The 20,400-nt window shown below is 37.9% G+C and overlaps 1 protein-coding gene across 1 annotated transcript in view; it reads right to left on the bottom strand.

The window, feature by feature from the left end:
* PPARGC1A (PPARG coactivator 1 alpha) overlaps positions 1-20,400 on the bottom strand; it is a 505,574-nt gene that overhangs the window by 127,315 nt on the left and 357,859 nt on the right. The window lies entirely within an intron of this gene.

Below are 20,400 nucleotides of genomic sequence, written 5' to 3'. Positions count from 1 at the left end.
CCAAGGCCAATCCAAGCATTCTTTTCTCTTGGACAGTGGGGATCTCTGCTCCTCCTTTACTTCACCATTTTATTTAGAAATAAAATCCTGTCAGTAAACATTAGTAAAACATTGTTACCATTACTAAATTTTACCTGCCACAGTGAATATTACTATGTGAAGATTAGGAATATTAACACCCCCGCCAATGCCAAAAGAGGCTGTTGAATTACTAGGATGCCACAACAACGCTTACTTGTGAAACAAATCTTTGTGAGAACCTCTTCACTGAAAGCATTCTACATCTACTTTAGACTGAAATTTGTAAGATCAAGGCAAGTTTGCAACTCCAGTATGCAGTGAGGAAACAACTTCAGTACAGAGAGGCAATCTGGGTTCCTCTTTTACCATCATTTCCCCTAGGCTGGTATTGATGGTGAAAGTCCTAAACAAGTACAGCATCAGACCACAGTCTAACTGCTGCTGCTCATGATATATCATTATCAGAAAGCAGCCTAACATGTCTAAATCCAGTCTCCTCTGTGCTTCATATCATGAACTACTACTATTATCAATGTTGCAAATCACTTATGTGCACTGTTACTATTATCTGCCCAACATCGATAAGCATTGTGCCTTGGGCTAAAGCAATAGGTGTCATCCATACTACTTCTTTAACTTTCAAAAATACCATTTATTGCAAAACTCATTTAAGATCAAAATACGTTAGTGGCTCTGCTTTGCTGTAAAAGTTGACATTATCCATTATTTACACGCCCACTCACTCTGTGCGTTGAATATTTACTATCTTTAAACCTCACCAGGTCTGTTACTGTTGAAGAAGGGATATTTTAAAAAATATTTCATTTCAAGCTGACCTGGCAGGTAGTGGGACAGAGTTTGCAAGTGGAGTGAGGGGATGGGGAAGGGTACATTTCACGTTCTCTTCAATGTCAGGTCTTTAACTTTGCAGTCTGTGTTCTAGAATTTTGTTTTATGCCCTATATTTTTCACTTTTATACAGAATGCCTTCGAACTGTGCTGACTATTCATAGAGCGCTGTGGTGGAAGAATGGAATGCTAAGAGACATGCGTCTTAAAACTTGCATTCACGTCTTATCAGTATTGGACATACATAATTTTTTTCTTGCAAAGTTTTTGCTATGAAATTGGTTGTCACACAAATTTGCATTCTTCTTCTTGCTGAGTTTTTTTAAAACCCATTGCATTACATTATTTGATGTCCATTTTAATGTTTCTTCAAGATAAAGCAAAACTTCTATACTAGAATTTCATGCATCCTTTTCTTTGGTTTAACAGAAGTGAATTCTCACTACACAGTTGAATTTCACATAGAATTTAATAACTCAGTAAACTCCACCCAGATGAAAATACCCACCTCTAAATATAAAACCTTTTTTCTTAATTGAATTTAAATGCAACTCCCCTCCCCGCTACACACACAATCCCAGAAAATGAAAATTGCATGATCAATCTATGTAAGTCACTGTGGTTTAATGTGGGACTGCTTATTTGACTATGGATTTGTTGGGTGACAAGGGAAGGATGAATTGGTCACAATAAACATAAACTGGACCTAATTTTGTCCCAATTCTTGAGAGTTGAAATCAAACTCTTGTTAAAGTTTGAAGAGAGTCTCTCTTAGCTTCTCTGCCTGGGTTTCCCCTTGTATAAAATGAAGATAATATTACTTAGCAATAGTGATATTGTGGGTATTAATTTGTTAGTTTGTACAGCACTTCGAAGATGCAAATCGTCACACAAGTGCTGAGTGTTCATAAATAACACTGTTTTATGTTACTGGAACTAATAGAAGCAGACAATTTGACCCACTGTAATTCATAGCACATCAAGCAAACAGTTATTTTATTAAACTATAATATTTCCCACGTTGAGTGTAACCCACATAAGAACTTTCCAAAGACATTTATAAAAATGCATAATGATAGGACTACTTTTATAATTTAGTCTGAAAGCTAGCAGATTTGATCACATACTGTTGAACAGATGTGAAAATACTAACCATTGAAACAATAATTGCCATTGGTACAATTATTGAACATAACCTACTGAGTAACCTATTCAGCCAAACCCTCGGATTGGTTTTTGAAAAGCTTAAGTTGAAGTACTTGGGGGCAAAGCACAGAAAAGAGAACTGATAGCTACAGAGATGGAGTGATTTAAACAGATTTATAGAAACAACAATAATTTATGGATTTCTACTGCTGTCAGAAAATAAGGCCTGTTCCAAGGATTTCATCTTGAAAGTTCTGTGTGGAAGCTAATTAAAATTAAGCCAATTTTGATAATGATGGAGTAGCGCGGAGATAGGTATACCTGCCTAAGATTCAGAGAACAGACGCATAGAATCATAAAGATGTAGGGCTGGAAGTGACCTCAAGAAGTCGAGTCCAGCCCCTGTGCTGAGACAGAACCAAGTAAATTTAGACCTTTCCTGACAGGTGTTTATCTAACCCAAATGGTCCACATCTTTCCCAAAGCGTGTTGGCTCAACAGAAAGGCGGACATGAATGTAACCCTGCAGAACAAAAGGTCTAAATAATAAACACCTATTCCTTGTATATTTTCTACCCTCTATTAGACTTTTATTAATGAAGTATAAATACAACTAAGAAATAAATGATTCTCACAAACAGTAACTATGCGGGGAAATCTTTGCAGTAATCTTTGCAGTAATCAAACTTCAAGGAACAAGAATCTAAGTTTTCACTTTCAAAATGTAAAGTAGAAACAATGACACTGATATTAAATTATTATTGCTATTTTTATATTCTTTCATCTACCTTGTAATACATGAAAAGTGAAAATCTACAGCTCCTAAATCAACATTAAAAAGGCACTATACATTTTACAACTGTCCACTGAACAGCAGCAGAGTTACTGCTTTTCAGCAAATATTTGTAGAAGAAAGCCACTCAGATACGACTGTGTGCCCGTATCTATCAAACTTATACTACTCTGAAAATCTATCTAATTCATCTCCAAACAATGCAATAGACTTGTTCAGAAGACAAAGTTTTTCATGTAGCTAACAAACAAAGTATAATACAGAATGGCCACTTCCAAAGATTTAACTTATTGAGAAGTTAACTTCTGGTACAGAGGTCATGTCACCATAATACTATAGTTATTCTATGTTTAATTGTTGACTGTTACTTCAATTCATTTAAGAGTGGGACCCTTATAGTACATTTATTATAAACATTTATTTGCATACAAGATTTACAGTGTTTTATTAATCCATCACCAGTACTCTTAAAAATATGATTAACGAGGCTGCATAAAATGTCGTTCTTTATATAGTTTAGGTAGTTGGGCAATTAACACTTCAAACCATCACTTCTGTACTGAATCAAATGCTGCTTATTTTTCTTTTTTAATACAGATCCATATCACCAAAAACATCTACTGAATTATAAAACATATGATAAATCTAAACATTTGACGGTGTTTCTTCTGTCAAGTTATTCCAAAATCTACCTTATTTTGCAAAATAAAAAACAAACAAAAAAATAGTACTGGAACCAATATTTGATTAACGAAAAGCCATCTGAAACTGCTCCATGCTATTTCATCCTTACACAATCAAGGAGTGGACTTTTTTTTTTTTTTTTATTAAAAGAAAACAAACCGACAACAGTTCCTGTTCAGTACACCATGGCTGTGAACTAAAAGCAGCTATGAAACACATCACAGTTTGCTTTTCTTGGCTGAACAGAGGCTTCTTCAATTATAAAAGTGTAAACTGGTGAAAACTGAATCTCAGCAATGAAAGTAATATAAATACATGTCTCATCATTCACAGCACATAGAATACAGTTACAGCAGCAACACCTTGTTGCAAGTCGGCAGAGACAGAAAGAGAAGCGAGTTAATGTTATTCACCGTAAAACATTACATTGAAAGGATATTACATTTTCCAAACTTGTTTCAATAATAGCAGTCTACCATAGCAGTGTCCCGAATATTTGGTTGATATTTAAATAATTCAAGATTGCTAATAACTCCACTTTTATAACAGAAGAATAAAACCATCATATTTAGATGATGACCTTTTTACTCTGCTATATAATCCCATTAACGATACCAAAAAACAAAACCCAAACATAAAAAGCTTTAAAATATCAATTTTAAAAGATACTTTCTGCTATATTCTTTATTATAAATGTTACCAAGACAAAGACAAAAACCAAAGAAAGACCAAGACAGAAACCATTTTAATATAGTTTTTTCTACCACAGGACATCAGAAACATTAATGGTTTCTGCATCTACTTGTCTACAATTATAAGCTTTGCTCTTCCAACATGCATCATTAAAAAACATGATTAACGTATAATTGTATATACATTTTAAGCACTTCTGGATGGAAATTAATTAACAATAATGCAGAAGACACAAACAACTATTCTACTGTTTGTATATCCAGAACAGCATTTTGATATTTGCATAGCTGCTTAAACTTGGGCAGGTGCACATTTCAAAACACTGTATTTTTATATTAACCTACTTACTGAATCCCCAGTAAAGAGAATCCAAGCAGGAATGAAATAAGTTTTTACATCTATTTTGAAGCCACTTCAACTCTGGTGTTCAATTTACTCTCTAAAGCAAATATTAGGAATGTTTTATGCTCCATAAAGAAGGGCCCTTCAAACTTTTTATGGCACTGGTTAAACCTTACCAATGCCATTGAAAATAGTAAACAGAATAAAACTGCCAGGAAGTACCTCCACCTAGTGACTGAAAGGTCACTGGGAGTTACAGAACAGTCTGCGCATTTTAGGTGTATTCTGTGATTGGTTGAATAATGCCCTGTGTCCCATTTCTCTTTTTTTATTTTTCCTGGCTTCTGGGAGCCTTGCTTCTCACTCATACACATAAGCTTCCTCCTATGCCTGTTTGTTTCATTTTTCCCCCACTCTGAACTTTAGGGTACAGATGTGGGGACCTGCATGGACACTTCTAAGCTTAATTACCAGCTTAGATCTGGTATTGCTGCCACCATCCCCCAAGCACTACTTTTTTCCCTGGGTAGTTTTGAGGGACTTCACCAATTCCCTGGTGAACACAGATCCAAACCCCTTGGATCTTAAAACAAGGAGAAATTAACTCATCCTCCTTTCCCCCACCAATCCCTGGTGAGTCCAGATCCAATCCCCTTGATCTAAAAACAAGGAAAAATCAATCAGGTATTAAGAAAAAGGCTTTTAATTAAAGAAAAGAAAGGTAAAGAAAACCCTCTGGGATAGATTAGTATACCAGCTACCTCACAGACAACAGACTCAAAACACAGAAGATGTTCCCCTGGCAAAATTTAGTTAACAAAAGAAAATACCAAATACCAATTGATTCTACCTCTAATTGCATAAGACAGGTTTACAAAGAATAAAATAAACTTATTATCCCTTTCTAAAAACTTACTACTCTGATAAGAGCTGGTTCCTTGATCTTTTTCACTCCTGTGAAAACTGAAACTCTAAACAAAGGAAAAACTTCCCTCTCTTTTGAAACATCTTGTTCCCCCTTGTTCCTCTGGTACAGGTTAGCTAGGCTAGGTGAACTTTTTTAACCCTTACAGGTAAAAGAGGCATTACCCTTAACCCATCTGTTATTGACAGGTGTATTCTGTGATTGGTTGAATAATGCCCAGTGTCCCATTTCTCTTTTTTTTATTTTTCCTGGCTTCTGGGAGCCTTGCTTCTCACTCATACACATAAGCTTCCTCCTATGTCTGTTTGTTTCATTTTTCAAATCCCTTCACATTCCACCAAGCCCATTCTGCCCCCAACCAACCATCACCTCTACTCTTCCAACTAATCTAATTTTCACATTTAAGGACTCCCAATCATCCATGTGCTAAAAAGAGTAATTCAATTCACAAAGCATTGTCTATAAAAGAGATCATGGCAGATTCTGCTTCTAACCTCTCCCAGATCTAGGGTGACCAGACAGCGAATGTGAAAAATCGGGATGGGCATGGGAGGTAATAGGAGCCTATATAAGAAAAAGACCCAAAAATCAAGACTGTCTCTACCCAGATCCCACTTGAGATCATATATATATAAATATATTATATATATTTATATGGTATGTACGTGTGTATATATATATATATACACACACACACATGTATATGTGTATATATAAAACTACATACCCACACTATATATTATATATAAATTGAAATCAATGGACGTTGTTTTATATTAGAATTCAGAAAGTAAGAGAGAAATATCCAAGGGTCTTGGAGAAGAAAGGAATAATGCCACATGCATGCCAAACACTAGAACGCAGAGAGAAGACCCTAAAGAGAAAACCAATGGCCACAAAAGCACCTGTAGCAAATCTATAGACCACAGGTGGCCAAACTTACTGACCCTCCGAGCTGCCTACAACATAAGTTTAAGAGCTGGGGTGTGCCTACCAGGGCTCGGGATTTCAGCCTCGAGTCCTGGCGGGAGTGCCCCATTGGGCAGAAGCCCCTATCCCACCACCCTGATGCAAGATAGAGGTCCCAAGCTCCCTCCCCAGTCTGTTAAGTGGAGAATGGAGAGGGAACGGGGCGGTGGGGGGGGTGCCACGGGCCACACTTTAACTGTAAAAGAGCTACATACAACTTGAGAGCCATGGTTTGGCCACCCCTTCTATAGACTGTGTTGGTTGTGAGTTTGAGATTTCTTTGGATCTATTTTTATCTTCTTTAAATACCTCAATTTTTTGAAGATTGTCCCATATTTAGGAAGAAATTAGTTGTTTTTGTGAACTACGGAGGGGAAGGGAGACCATCTTATTAGATGACCCATGTGCTGGGAAGAACATTATGTCTGTGTTAGGCATCAGAGGAACTCTCATTGTACCTATACAAAGGTATAGTCTACATTCCCCACCAGTAATAACAGATAACGTGGATAACGAGCTCACTAGCAGCACTAGTCAACCCTCTCTTGCATTCCTCAGCAAGTGTGCTTCTCATAGTCCGGGTTATCTCTGTTGCAGACATCTACAAATGTTACTATGGAGTCTGCAAACTGATGGCCAGTCACTAACACAGGCAAACCACCAATGGATGGATCTCACTCTTTGTGCACTTTGTACACTTCTCCAACTGACACTCATATAGGGACCCTTGCTGCACAAATGGAGCCTTTCCCTCAGGTGAGCTAAAATGATGCTTACATTTTTTCCTAGACAGAACAAGCTCTGCTCAACTTAATTCATCTGGATTTCACTCGTCACATATGTTACAGTTACAACCTGGGTCTTCTGGTATCACATCTAAGGCATTGGTGCCTGCCAAAATTTAAACTTTTTTTTTAAGTCACCTTTTAACTGCTAGATCAAAAAAATCAGCAGAAACTTACACGACCTGTGAGGGTTTGCTGTCTTTGAAGCACAGCAAAAAATTGTCCAATGGATTTTGAAGTAATTTTACAGTTTCAGCCTGGAACAATTAAAATAAAAAGTCAACATCTGTTTAAATTATATTGACCCTGAGGATTAATGTCTGTTGGATCAATATTTTCAGTTGCAAATTCCAGCACTAGGTGGACTATAACAGAAAAATGATCACTGGTGGAGATTTATACAAGGCCCTGACCTCTGCTGGCTCCTCTGGAAATGATGTGCACTTTTAAAATGCCTGTCCATATCATGAATAATTCTGACTTCCTGCACTGTCTTAGCACAACAGGGAGAGTTAAGACTACTTTTGTCCTTAGCTTTGCTGATAACCATAATGTCATTAAAATGAAGAGTTCAGGCTGCGAACAACCATAGTCAAACTACAGACACCATAATACCATTGTGGCAAAACCTGTTAAGCTCTAGCAACAGAGAGTTATCTCAGTCAGTAATACATTTCCTGGAAGGAGTGTAGCCTTCTTAAAACAAAGTGTGAAATGTGAAGTCTCTCACGAGAAAAAGATTTTGTTCACTTTTTCATGTTCCTCTTTGTTATCTATTGATATCCTCCTCAGCATGTAGCTGACTACTACAGAATACCAACTAAACAACCATAAGGTAAAGCTTTTACCAGCATGTATCTGAGCATTAAATGAAATGCCTTAAGGCAGAGTAAAAATGCTTCTAAAACATTTACATGAGATACACAGAGCTTGGACTTTTTTTTTAAAAAAAGGCTACTCAATAGTTTGCTTTACAACTATCTACATCAATTAGATGTTAAAGGAAATGACTTTTGACTTAATGTCTCAAAATTAAAATGCTTTGCAAAAAACCCTGGGGACTGATGCCACACTCAGCTCAAAGAAATATTACTAGAACTATTTTTATAAAAATAATACTTTATAGGGTTTTGTTCTTTTTAATAGAGTGAGGATTAGAAGACATTGGAGATTTTTTTCTTCTCTAAGTCTACTGTGGTATATTTGTCAGGGAAAGCTTATTTATATTTCATACTCAAATACATCATCCTTGTGTGCACACTAACGGTCACTACAGACAATATTATTGAATCTTAATCTTCCATAGCACAGTATCTACTGCATTTCTATAAGGAGGCCCAGTGTAACTTATAGCACTAAGGAAATCATTCAATTTTCTTTCAAATGACACCAGGCACCATGGTCATTTATTGTTCCCCTGATCCTTGTTACCATGGGCTAGACTGTTGCTAGGGCTTTGCTCCCACATTATGCCTGCATGGGATATCCAGACCTTAGGTCAAGATGTGAAAGCCTGCATATATTCCCCAAGCGCAGCTGGTGAGGGATGGGTGGAGCCCTGACTCTACCTGACAATTCACCAATCAGTGGAGATGAGCTGCACAGAGATAGGTAACAATTTGTTGATGGTATAGGCCAGCAACAAGTTGCCACCACTTGGGAGCAAGGAAGATGCATCCTGAGAATTCCCTGGTATGTGGAGTGCAGCTCTGGTGCAGCACAGGGTCTGGGCCATAGTATTTATACAAAATGCATGATGTGACTAATTGCCCCTTTTGCTGATCTAGTGTAGGTTGGGTAATGTACATGCCAAGTGTTTTGCTAAATGTTCATATTTAAACAAAGTGTTATTTTTTAAACAGTGAAGTTGTTTTGTAGTATCCTTATCCTGTTTATTTTTTTCCAATAAACAGAACCCTTCATACAAAAGAAGAAGACAAAGACAAAGATGGAGAAATGGTTAGCATGGATAACAAAATGTATCAACATCTAAATCCTTAAATTCAATTATTTACAGAATGTTATAGTGGTAACTGTGGATTGCTTGGCAAAAGCTAGATAGTAAATCATGTAAAATTATACTCTTGTGCAACCTTCAATTTTGCATTTTAATTGTTTTTAAACTGATCTCATCAGACTTATAGCCTAAAATAAGCATTATAATCCCAGATAAAAGAAAAATAAAATGAGAGATCAGAAAAGAGTAATAAGAATAATGGATGGATGTGTTTCCTCTCAGTGCAGTTCTTTTTATGACTGGTAAATTGCTAGTAAACAAGATGGAGCCTTTTCTTTTTTGCAGGCTGGTACATTGAGCTTTCATACTACTTGTGTCAAGAATGGCTACTGCCAAACGGAAGCTCAGAAGAGTTTGTATGATGGCCGCTATTTTGGCTGAAACATCGTGGCATTGAACAAATGACCACCAGAGCTAAAATCATTCTACAGCTTGAGCCAAAATTCTCTATATTGGCCTGTAACAGGCTCTCATATGCTGCAGGAATATGGGACATGTAATACACACTACTCAGTCGGTTATACTTGCAATATTTTCAAATAAAATTTATTCTCAGTAAAAAGTGTTTTTAAACATTCAGTAAATAAGTGGAGTTTTCTTTTACTAATGCTCAGTTCCAATTTTTATGGTAATATGGCAATATTTTAATCATTCATGAGTCCTTGTGCAAGTTTGACTTTATATAGTGTTTCCCCTTTGGTTTTTCACTGTCAGGCTTCACTTGGTATTGACAGAAGTTGATACCTGTGAACAAGTAAGTGGTGAAAAACTCAATACAAATGTAGTAATATGTATCTTAATAACCTCACTGTTTCGAGACTAGTGTTTGTTTTTATTGTTCATAAAACCTGTATTGATAACCATTTGTTTAAACTATATAAATAATTTCCATGTACAACTTTTCTATTAATCTGTGACAAGCTATGAAATCTATTTGCCCTATGTCCAACTCGTGAAATCAAGCCACTTTGTCCATAATTTACTCCAAGTTTTGAAAGCAATAATATTGTACACATTGTAATAAATTATGTGATATAAATACAACAGTGTACTATAATATGCACAGTGTATGTACTAATGCAGCCATTAAACAGCATAGCATTGCCAGTATTAATACATATTAGATTATAGTAAGCAAAACTAATACACATTAAGTGAGATCATTTTCCTACAGTAATTATTAAAATACCACATTATCCATAAGAAACTGTCATCCACCTTCAAGAAAAATAAGTAACACCATCTATCTACCATTTCAGAACACTAAGAACACAGCTGGCCTCTCAGAAGACTAAGCTCCTGCTGAGCAGTACCACACATTTCATGAACAATGGAGATTGAAGTTACTGTGCTTTGGTCCTTTCAACTGCTTGGAGAAGGAAACATTAATGACATGAGAAACTGTTACAGAAATACTTGGCACTTAGGTTGATCAAGACAAGGATTTTACCTAGGTACTCCAGAGCACTGTATGTCTATGGCTTCTGATGGCATAATTTATTTGCTCAAAAAAAAGTCATGAGAGGGAGGAAGAAGGAAGCTGTTCTATATGATGCTGGAAGGCAGAGGTTTTTTCAGGGCTTATTAGTGTTGCTTCTGATCAGTGGAGCTAATGAAATAAATACAAAAAAAAAGAGGTTTTTAGCTTAAACCAACAGATACTCATAAGTATGCACATGTACTTTAGCTGTTTTTAGCATGAAATGGTGGTTTAAAATACAAATTGACCAAGGTCAGGATAGGCCCATTCCTCAATGAGGAAGGAAAGACAGTAAAAGAAAATGCAGCAATGGCCGAAGTGTTAAATTCCTTGTTTGTTTCAGTTTTCACCAAAAAAGTTAGGAGCGTTTGGATGACTAACCTAGTGAACATCGGTGTAAATGGGGAAGAATCTGAGACTAAAATAGGAAAAGACCAAGTTAAAAATTACTTAGATAAGTTAGATGTCTTCAAGTCAGCAGGGAGGGCCTGATGAAATATTGTACATCTTAGATACTTAAGGAACTGGCTGAAGAGATCTGAGTCATTAGCAATTATCTATGAGAACTGTGGAGGACTGGAGAGAGAGCAGAGGACTGAAGAAGGACAAATATTAAATATAAATAAATATAAATATTATGTATCAATAAATATAAAGGACAATCCAGAGAATTATAGACCAGTCAGCTTAACCTCGGTACCCAGAAAGATAATGGAGCAAATAATCAAACACCTGGAAGAAAATAAGGTGGTAAATAACAGTTAACATAGATTTGTCAAGAACCAACCTAATATCCTTCTTTGACAGGGTAACAAGTCTTATGGATGGGGAGAAGCGGTAGATGTAATATATCTCAACTTTAGTAAGGCTTTTGCAACAGTATCACATGACCTTCTCATACACAAACTAGAGAAATATTGCCTAGATGAACTTACTCTAAGGTGGATGCCCAACTGACTGGAAAACCATACTCAGAGAGTAGTTTTATAAGGTTCAGAATTGAGCTGGAAGAGCATATCAGGTGAGGTCCCGCAGGGATCAATCCTGGATCAGGTTCTATTCAATATCTTCATAAGTGACTTGGATAATGGCATAGACAGTACATTTATAAGGTTTGCAGGGGTTGCAAATGCACTAGGACAGCACTAGAATTAAAAACAAGACCTTGACAAACTGGAGATAGTCTCAGTTAAACAGCATGAAGTTCAATAGGAAAAATGAAAAGTACAAGACTAGGGAAGGAATAACCACTTTCACAATTACAAACTGGGAAATAACTGCCTATGAAAGAATACTGCAGAAAAGTATCTGGATGTTATTGTGCATCACAAACTAAATACGAGTCAACAATGTAATACTATTGCAAAAGAACCCCATATCTATCTGGGATGTATTAGTAGGAGTGCTGTAAGCAAGACACAACAAGTTAATTCTTCCACTTTACTCAATGCTGATAAGGCCTCATCTGGAGTATTGTGTTGATTTCTGGCCACCACATTGCATGAAAGATGTGGACAAATTGGAGAAAGTCCAGAGGAGAGCAACAAAAAATATTAGAGGTCTAGAAAACATGACCTACAAGAAAAGATTGAAAAAACTGGGTTTGTTTAGTCTGGAGAAAAGAAGACTTGGGGGTGGGGCACACGATAACAGTCTTTAAGTATGTAAATGCATGTTATAAACAGGAGGGTGATAAATTGTTCTCTTTAACCACTGAGGACAGCACAAGAAGTAATAGGCTTAAAATTGCAGTGAGGAACATTTAGATTAAACATTAGGAAAAACTTCCTAACTGTTAGGGTAGTTAAACACTGGAACAAATTACCTAGGGAGGTTGTAGAATTTCTGTCATTGGAGGTTTGTTAAGACCATGTTAGACAAGCATCTACCAGGGATGGTGTAGATAATACTTACTCCTGCCTCAGCACAGGGGACTGGACTCTCAAAGTCCCTTCCAGTCCTACATTTCTGTGATTCTATGAAAGCCTTCCTTTGATCACTTGGGAGACTTGACCTTCACTTATCTACCTAGCAGAAACTACCTTCTCAGTCCATTCAAAACTCAGCCACCAGGAAAAGTGCAGGCCCAAAAGGATGTGTAGAGAGTGAGTTCTCAGAGCTAACTGTAAAAGCTCTAAAGCTTTTTTTCTGTAAAGGAATTTTTTGAGTGGGGAGTGCTCAGAGGAGCAAATCTATAAAGGGGGCCAATGAATCACAAATGTTCTGTATGTCTCAGAAGGTCCCATGATGTAGAAATGTGAGGAAGTGACAAACACTTTTCAGAAAATGTTACATTAAAAATTGCTCCATTTGGTTTAGATGAGCTTGTGCCCCCCAAAAGTCACATTTTCACCAAATTTGGGGAAATGGATACCTTTGGAAAGTCCTTGGGATGCACTCTGTTTTTCTAAAGCTGAAGGAACAGGATTCTAATCCCAGATCCTGGCTTATATGTGCTTAGTTCTTGGGCCTTTTGTTTGCAGACATGATACTTTACACCACTCTTTTTTTCAAGGTTACTCACTCTATATTGACTGACTTCCCAGTGTGCCAGGCCCTCATCTTCTCTTTGTGAAAATCCCTCCTACAGACCCACTTCTGTGAGCACCATCACTGTGAAAAAAATACTACATTGCAACATTATCTAAAGTGAGTCCTTCCTCTGGGTCTCCCAGTGCATCTTGTTTTTCTACATCTGTCTTCTAGATTGTAAACTCTCCCAGGCCAGGTCTACAGTGAAAAATTTTGCTGGCATAGCTACATTGGTTGCATATGTTATTTTTAAGACAAAGCTATGCTGGCAAAAACAATAGTGTAGTCACAGTTATACCAGCATAAAAGTGCTTTTGCCTCTATAGTTTATTTTGCTCACCAAATCAGAATAAGCCATACCAGCAAAAGTGCTTTTGCCAGTATAACTGCCTCTACATTAGCAGGGTTTTGCTGTATAGCTATACCAGTGAACCTTTAAAGTACAGACTAGGGCCAAGACAGCAATTATCTTGATATCTGTGCCTTGCACACCATAATAATTTGTTACACATTCCATTGTTCAGTGTCAGCTGGTGACCAAGGGGAGGTGTTGGGTGAGGCTGATTCCCTGCTAAGCAGCAGACCACCTCAACCAGCTAAAGGCCACCAGATACCCAGGCCCCATTGCAGCAAGAGATCACTAAAGAGCCCCCACCCCTACTGGGCAACAGAGCCCTCTCATCTTACCAAGCCCACTTGCCACCTCTGCTCCTCAAACTGAAAGCATAGCGCAAGCAAGCTCCTCAGGTTTGCTGCCTCCCATGCAGACTCCTTGTACAGTTCCAGGGGGAAGAGGGTTGAGCTCTGCACTGAGACTACTCAGGCTATGGGTGAAGAGTTAGGTATTATTCTTATTGTCTAATTTAGTTCTTATTGGAAAATTGTCCACATCACAAAAGCCACCCACAGTTGGCATAAATGGGAACTCTTACTGTTAGTCTTAGTAAAGAAGCTGAATCTTGAAAAAGTATGTGAACTGAACCACTCTCAAATACGGAAGTAACCACTACAGTGCAAGGTGGAAGGAGGCATGTTGGATAGGAAGGTGTAAGAATAGGTATACTCTTATCAATGCCTGTTCTGTGGATAAAGAGAGGAAATTCAGTCTCCGCTACTGTCAGCCTAGCACCTATCATAAGCAGTACATTCATTTACTAGAGGGAGAGAGAGAAGAGTGATTGAGAGCCTTGAAATAGTCCATTAATTTTATACCCACTTGTAGCAAATCACTCCATTTTATTTTGCAGACACCTACTCCAATTTTTAACCATTCCCCTTCTCCACCATCCTGTCCCCACACAAATCATAGTACATCAAGCAAAAAAAAATATCTCTCCCCAACAATTTATCTCGGGATTTGAAAATGATACAAAACTGTTGCTGTAGCCGAAAGGATGGAAGCCAAGTAGGGGCCTGATCTATCTCTGTTGAAATCAATGAGAGTCTTTCTACTGATTTCACTCAGGTTTGTATTGGCCTTCAGCAGTAAGAATGGTGGCAAGAAGTTAAAGAGCAGGTGAGATATTCAGAAAGATAAATTACAGAGGTTACAATCTGGCCCCAGTGAAGTCAATGGTAAAACTCCCCTTAACTTCAATGGGCCCAGGATTTCATCCAGACCGTACAGGCACACACACATGCATACATGCACACATACACTAACATGTGTTTTTTATTGTGTTGGATGTTTTAGAATGTCTACGTATGGATGTGATTGGTTCATCCTTACAAAGGTTTTAATACTAAGGTTTATGGAGTGAGCAATGGTGGAGAAAAAATAGTCAAACGCAAGTGCTCGGGATGCACTCTGTCTTAAATCCTTGAAAACAGATGTTGGGATTTCTTGATGCTTAGCACTACTGCAATACAGAGCAACACTTAGCAGTGGGAGCTCTACACCCACTAGTGCCTACGGGTTAATAAGAAGACTACATAACTCTCCAGTACTCTCACAGGTAATTCCCCTGACTAGAAGATATACACTAAAAGCTTTGCCTCTATAATTTTCTCTTTTCTAAATTAGAAATACCCTTTCTTTTGAAAATGAGAACGAATCAGTGCCTCTTTTTTAATAGTTAGCTTCTCAGAAGAACAAAGTAAAGAGAGATATTTATAGCCCAAATCTAAAAGTAAACCATACCTGAGAAACTGGATTAGACAAAAGTCCTTTTTTATCTCTGGTTTTTGCTGCAGATTAGGCAGGATTAAGAAAACATTCTGCTCTCAGTGTACTATGAACAACTGCAGCAAAGGAGACATTTTAGCAGGATCTCTATTCACATTAAATGCCAGCAATGTGCAAAAATAGATATAAAGGAATTTTTCTTATAGCCAGTGCTGCTTCCCTACAGTTGACAACTGTAATAGTTCAAAACAAGTAGTTTGGGTTAATAGTGCACTTTCATGTAAATACATAAAGCTTCAGTGCCGTAAAGCTAATTTTAAAAGGGACATATATCTTCATAGTTCCCGTGAGCATTATAAACTCTGTGATATTCTTCCTGCCATAATGTAAGTTTTATTAAAGAGCTGAAGCTATAATTGTCTACATCAGTATGTACCAGCAGACTGGATAAACTGTCTATATAAATTAGTTGATACAACTCCAAGCCCTTGTTCCACAGTACAATAACTTGATTCTTGGAATGGTATCAATGAGTCCTAACTCCACTTAACTGAAACTTGGGAAGATTCAAAAGAAAATGATATGACCCAACAAGCCATCAAACAACATAGTTCTGAACTCCACAACCATTTATACATCAAAAATGAAAATGTTTCACTACATCCTACAATGGGCAAAACTAAATGTCAGTAATATTAAAGATTTATGTGACAATTAAGTATATGAAGTGATATCTAGGCTATTATCATTCTTAATAAGTGAATAAAGTTGTATTAAAAATTAAACTGAACAAGCATGGACCATTTGACAGCAAATATATTTCAACCTCTTAAGCTTTGTCATTTTCATTGCAATTTACTATCTTCACCACAACAGGGTTAAATCAGAGGCATGAATAAAGAAAAAGTGCAAGTACAAGAATAAGAACTATAGTATGTTAAACTGCAACTTCACAGTAAAACGAGTAGGAGGGAGGACATTTTTGTGATAACACAGCCATAATTTTTTTAAAGTCAGTTTTGTCTTGAACTTGAAACCAACCATTCGTAAGGACAATTTTAGAGCTGTACTAAAATATAAAGTATACTGCAAATATAGAGATGTAATTTCATTGGTTTAAGGTTTCTGTGCATTATTACTCATAAAATATGAATGCTTTTATTGATCCGATAGGTAAGATGCAAAGCACTTCCTGTTTAGAACAGATGATGGAGGGAAAGCTTTGAGAGAACAGCCATCTTACTATAGCGATGCATAGGCTCAGCATTTTATAGACTATTTTTTTATCTTAATTACATGTTTACTATATTCAAAATATATTTGCATGAAATATTTACAATGGCCAATTCAGTCTCCTGAAACAAAATATATAGTTGTTTAATTCATTATGTATTGTGTACACCAAGGGTCTCAAACTCAATTTACCTTAGGGCCAGTGCCAGTCCTCAAATCCTGCCAGTGGGCCAATGTCACTCACGCCACCAAGAACCCACACATCAAAAACTCCACCTCCCAAAAACTCTGCCTCCCACCTGCCTAAGTCTCTGGGATGGAGTTTGGGTGGGGGAGGAGGTCTAGGGTAAGGGATTGGGGTGCAAGCTCTGAGAGGGAGTTTGGGCACAAAAGGGGTGAGAGGTTGGGTTCCTGGAGGGAGTTAGGGTGAGGGTTAGGTAGGGAGTTAGCCTGGGGTGCAAGCTCTGGGATGGAGTTTGGGGACTGGAGGGTGTGTGGGGATGGGGTGCAGGCTCTGGGAGAGAATTTGGGGGCTGGGGGAGTGTGAGGAGAGGGTGCAGGCTCTGGGAGGGAGTTTGGGGCTAGGGGAGTGTGGGGAATGGGTGCAGGCTCTGGGTGGGAGTTCGGTGCTGGGAGGGGGTGTGTGGGAAGGGAAAGGGGGTGCAGGCTCTGGGAGGGAGTTGGGAGGTGGTATGTGGGGAGGGGTGGGGGTGCAGGCTCTAGGAGGGGGTCAGGGTGCAGTGCTTACCTGGGGCTCCAAGGCGAGGTGAGCCAGGAGACCTCGGTGTGCTTATGCCACCAGGCACCACCCCTGCAGCATCCCATTGGCTGCAGAGGAGCTCAGAGCGGGGGCAACGAGCGGAAGCACAGTCCCACTCTGCCCCTGGGCTGCAGGGAGGGGCCGGCAGCCACTGGAGGGAGTAGGCAGATGCCACTCAGCTCCACTGTGCAGCTGGGGTCCCTGAGGGGGGAGCACCCAGGGGTGGCAGGTGGGACCAAGGGAGAGACCTGACCCCAAAACTGCTGGAGCCCCACGGACCACACTGGGGAGGCTCGCGGGCCGCAGATGGCCCACAGGCTGGGAATTTGAGACCCCTGTTGTACACTGACATCCATACATGAATTTAATAATACATTATATATACATATACATTTATTGTATTTTTATAAATCTGTGGGCATCTGAGGGAGGGTTTGAAGTTTTTAGCTCATATTTTGGTAGGCTTGATAGAAATAACAGAGTACGCAACATATGCAATACATCCCGCACTTCCATGTGTACAAGAATATCAAACACCTCTTCTTGAGTGCCTTTATGAGTCACTGTATTCCCTGCCTCCTTTTGTGGAATTTATCTCTGCATTAGATGTTGTTGAACATATTTGATATGAAAGGATTGTCTGTTTGCTACCAGTATCTAATGAGTATCTCCCCTAGAGTTGCCAGCAAGGTGCTGATTAATTAACTGAAGTAGTGAAGCTGAATCGTACAACAGCTGTTTAGAGAATTGTCATTAACTTGGTCTCCTTTCCTATCTATTAGCTTTCTTCTAGCGATACCACTAAAATGCAAATTTGGGAAACTTTACATCAAACATACCTTCATTTGTCCACACTCCATACTGAAGAAAGAGTAGCTAGTCAAGGTTTATTTTTAAAGAAGAAGGAAAGGTAGGGAGGAGAGAGAAAAAGAAAATAAACTTCTTGGAAGTCACAGTTCTGCTGTCACTTGTCAATGGCAGCTGACAATAGATGGTCCTCCAGGCAGAATGTCAAAATGGGAATTGCATATATCCTGAGCTGATTGAAAAGTTCAGCAATCTGACAGTCTTTCACTGGGACCTCTTTGTGTCTAAGGGAAATGGTTCTGCTTTTTCCGAGTGGCTGTGGAGATGCAATGTGTATAAGCAGATGCAGCCAGCTCCTGCCGTATAATGACAGTTGGCGGAGGATCCCAACCTGTGGACCTCAGCTGCCCCACAGAATAAAGATGATTATTCAGAAGAGTATTATCTGCATTTAGTGGCAGACTGGAGGGAGAGAAGTGTTCATAGGACACTAGCTTGTCATTAAAGCACTCTGTGGTTAGATCTTTTGCATTTTAGACAGAATACATAGAATCTCCTTGGCAGATTTCAAACACACAGTGCAGCAACAATTTATTTCATATTAATGTCAATTAAATTAATTCAAGATAAAGTCTGGCACATTCTCACCAGGAGGATCACCTGATAACCCGAGCAAGCTCTACTTATTCCATCTGACAGGTTCTGCCACGACACGTACTAGAGATCGAAAATGTTAACACCAGCTGCATCTGTAACCGCTACTCTGTGCCATTTAATTTAATATTATGCTTCTTCGCATAGGACTTGCTTTGTGATGCTTGAGACTTACAAAAACTGGAAATTATACATGTGATTAAGCATCATCTAATCATTCTATGTACTAAAGAAGCCAAAATGCAACTGAAAATACATCAGGTACAATTTTTGTATGAAACAAATGAATGCAGGAATGTATTGCACTGATATAGATGGAGCATCTGCCTTATGATAAAATTAAGTCTTGTGACAGAAATAAATCACTGGTAGAGAAGAATGTAAACCATTATCCAATAGGATTTTCTCTTTTCTTCTTATGTGACAGGACTTATTGGATTCCCTGATGCTAGACAGCTAAGTGCATCCATGATATGATGATAAATCAGGAAGACTACATGATTTGAAATTTAACAGCTACTTATTTTTGAGATGTTGAGATAAAGGAAAAAATACTTTGATTTCTGTGAATAACTATTAAATTGGGAATCTCCTTTTCTGATAATCTGATACTCTGTTACTATGTCCCATCATCAAACAATGCCAACAACCAGCAGTGGGTAAAATAGGTTTTGGACTAAGATGAATAAGGGAACCACTTATCTTTCTTTTTTCTCTGCCAATAGTCACAGTTTTATCTAAAGAGCACCATATCAATGTTACTGTTGACATAAAAATGTACTGTTCTTATTACATTTTCCTTTTTGTTTCAATATATTTTAAATGGAGATGAAAATATGTTTTTGTTACTACTTTTTACATTTGAATGAAAAAATCCATATATTACGTTAAAAATACAAAATAAATAATAGAACTTCAGTATATACAGTGGTTGATAAATGTGATTCACAAAACACACCTTCAGATTTTAATGGCTTTCCATTGTTAGAAGTATCCTATTAATTAGTGGAAAAATGGATTCATCTATCCAGGACATACTTGTATCTCTTGTTTTTAACCCTTTTCTCTCGATCAAGATTTCTTGGACACTATCTGAAAACACAGCATGATGGGGAAAGTAAGAATATATAAGCTATATTCATTAAGGTAAATTCTTAAATCATAATAGGGCACATCATTGAAACTTAAAATATGAATAAAACAAATTAATCAAAATTAAAAATAATACAATAAAAACTAAAAATAATGAAAATAAATAATACAAGTTGTAGCTATTAGCAATTCCATGAGCAGCAGCCTAAAACTGACAATCTAGCAAATACCCAGACATCTTGTATTTGGGGGGCACAGTGTATTTCCAGAATAATTCCTAAATGTTTGCATTCTCAACTAACTAATGTTCACTATAAAGCCACTTTAACTGAATTTCCTTTCTACAGCCTGCCTTGAAATAAGCTGTTCAAAAGAGGAGAGGGACATGGGGGGAGAAAGCACTGTATGTTGATCATTTGTAATTATGGTAATCTCTTTCAAAAGCTTTAACTGCTTTAAACTCTGGCTGTCTTCAGACAGAGCTAACTCCATG

This window comes from Chelonoidis abingdonii, chromosome 5 (genome assembly GCF_003597395.2).
Source record: "Chelonoidis abingdonii isolate Lonesome George chromosome 5, CheloAbing_2.0, whole genome shotgun sequence".
NCBI lineage: Eukaryota > Metazoa > Chordata > Testudines > Testudinidae > Chelonoidis > Chelonoidis abingdonii.
Note: the sequence above shows the minus strand (reverse complement) of the source record. Positions and strands in the feature narration are given on the sequence as shown.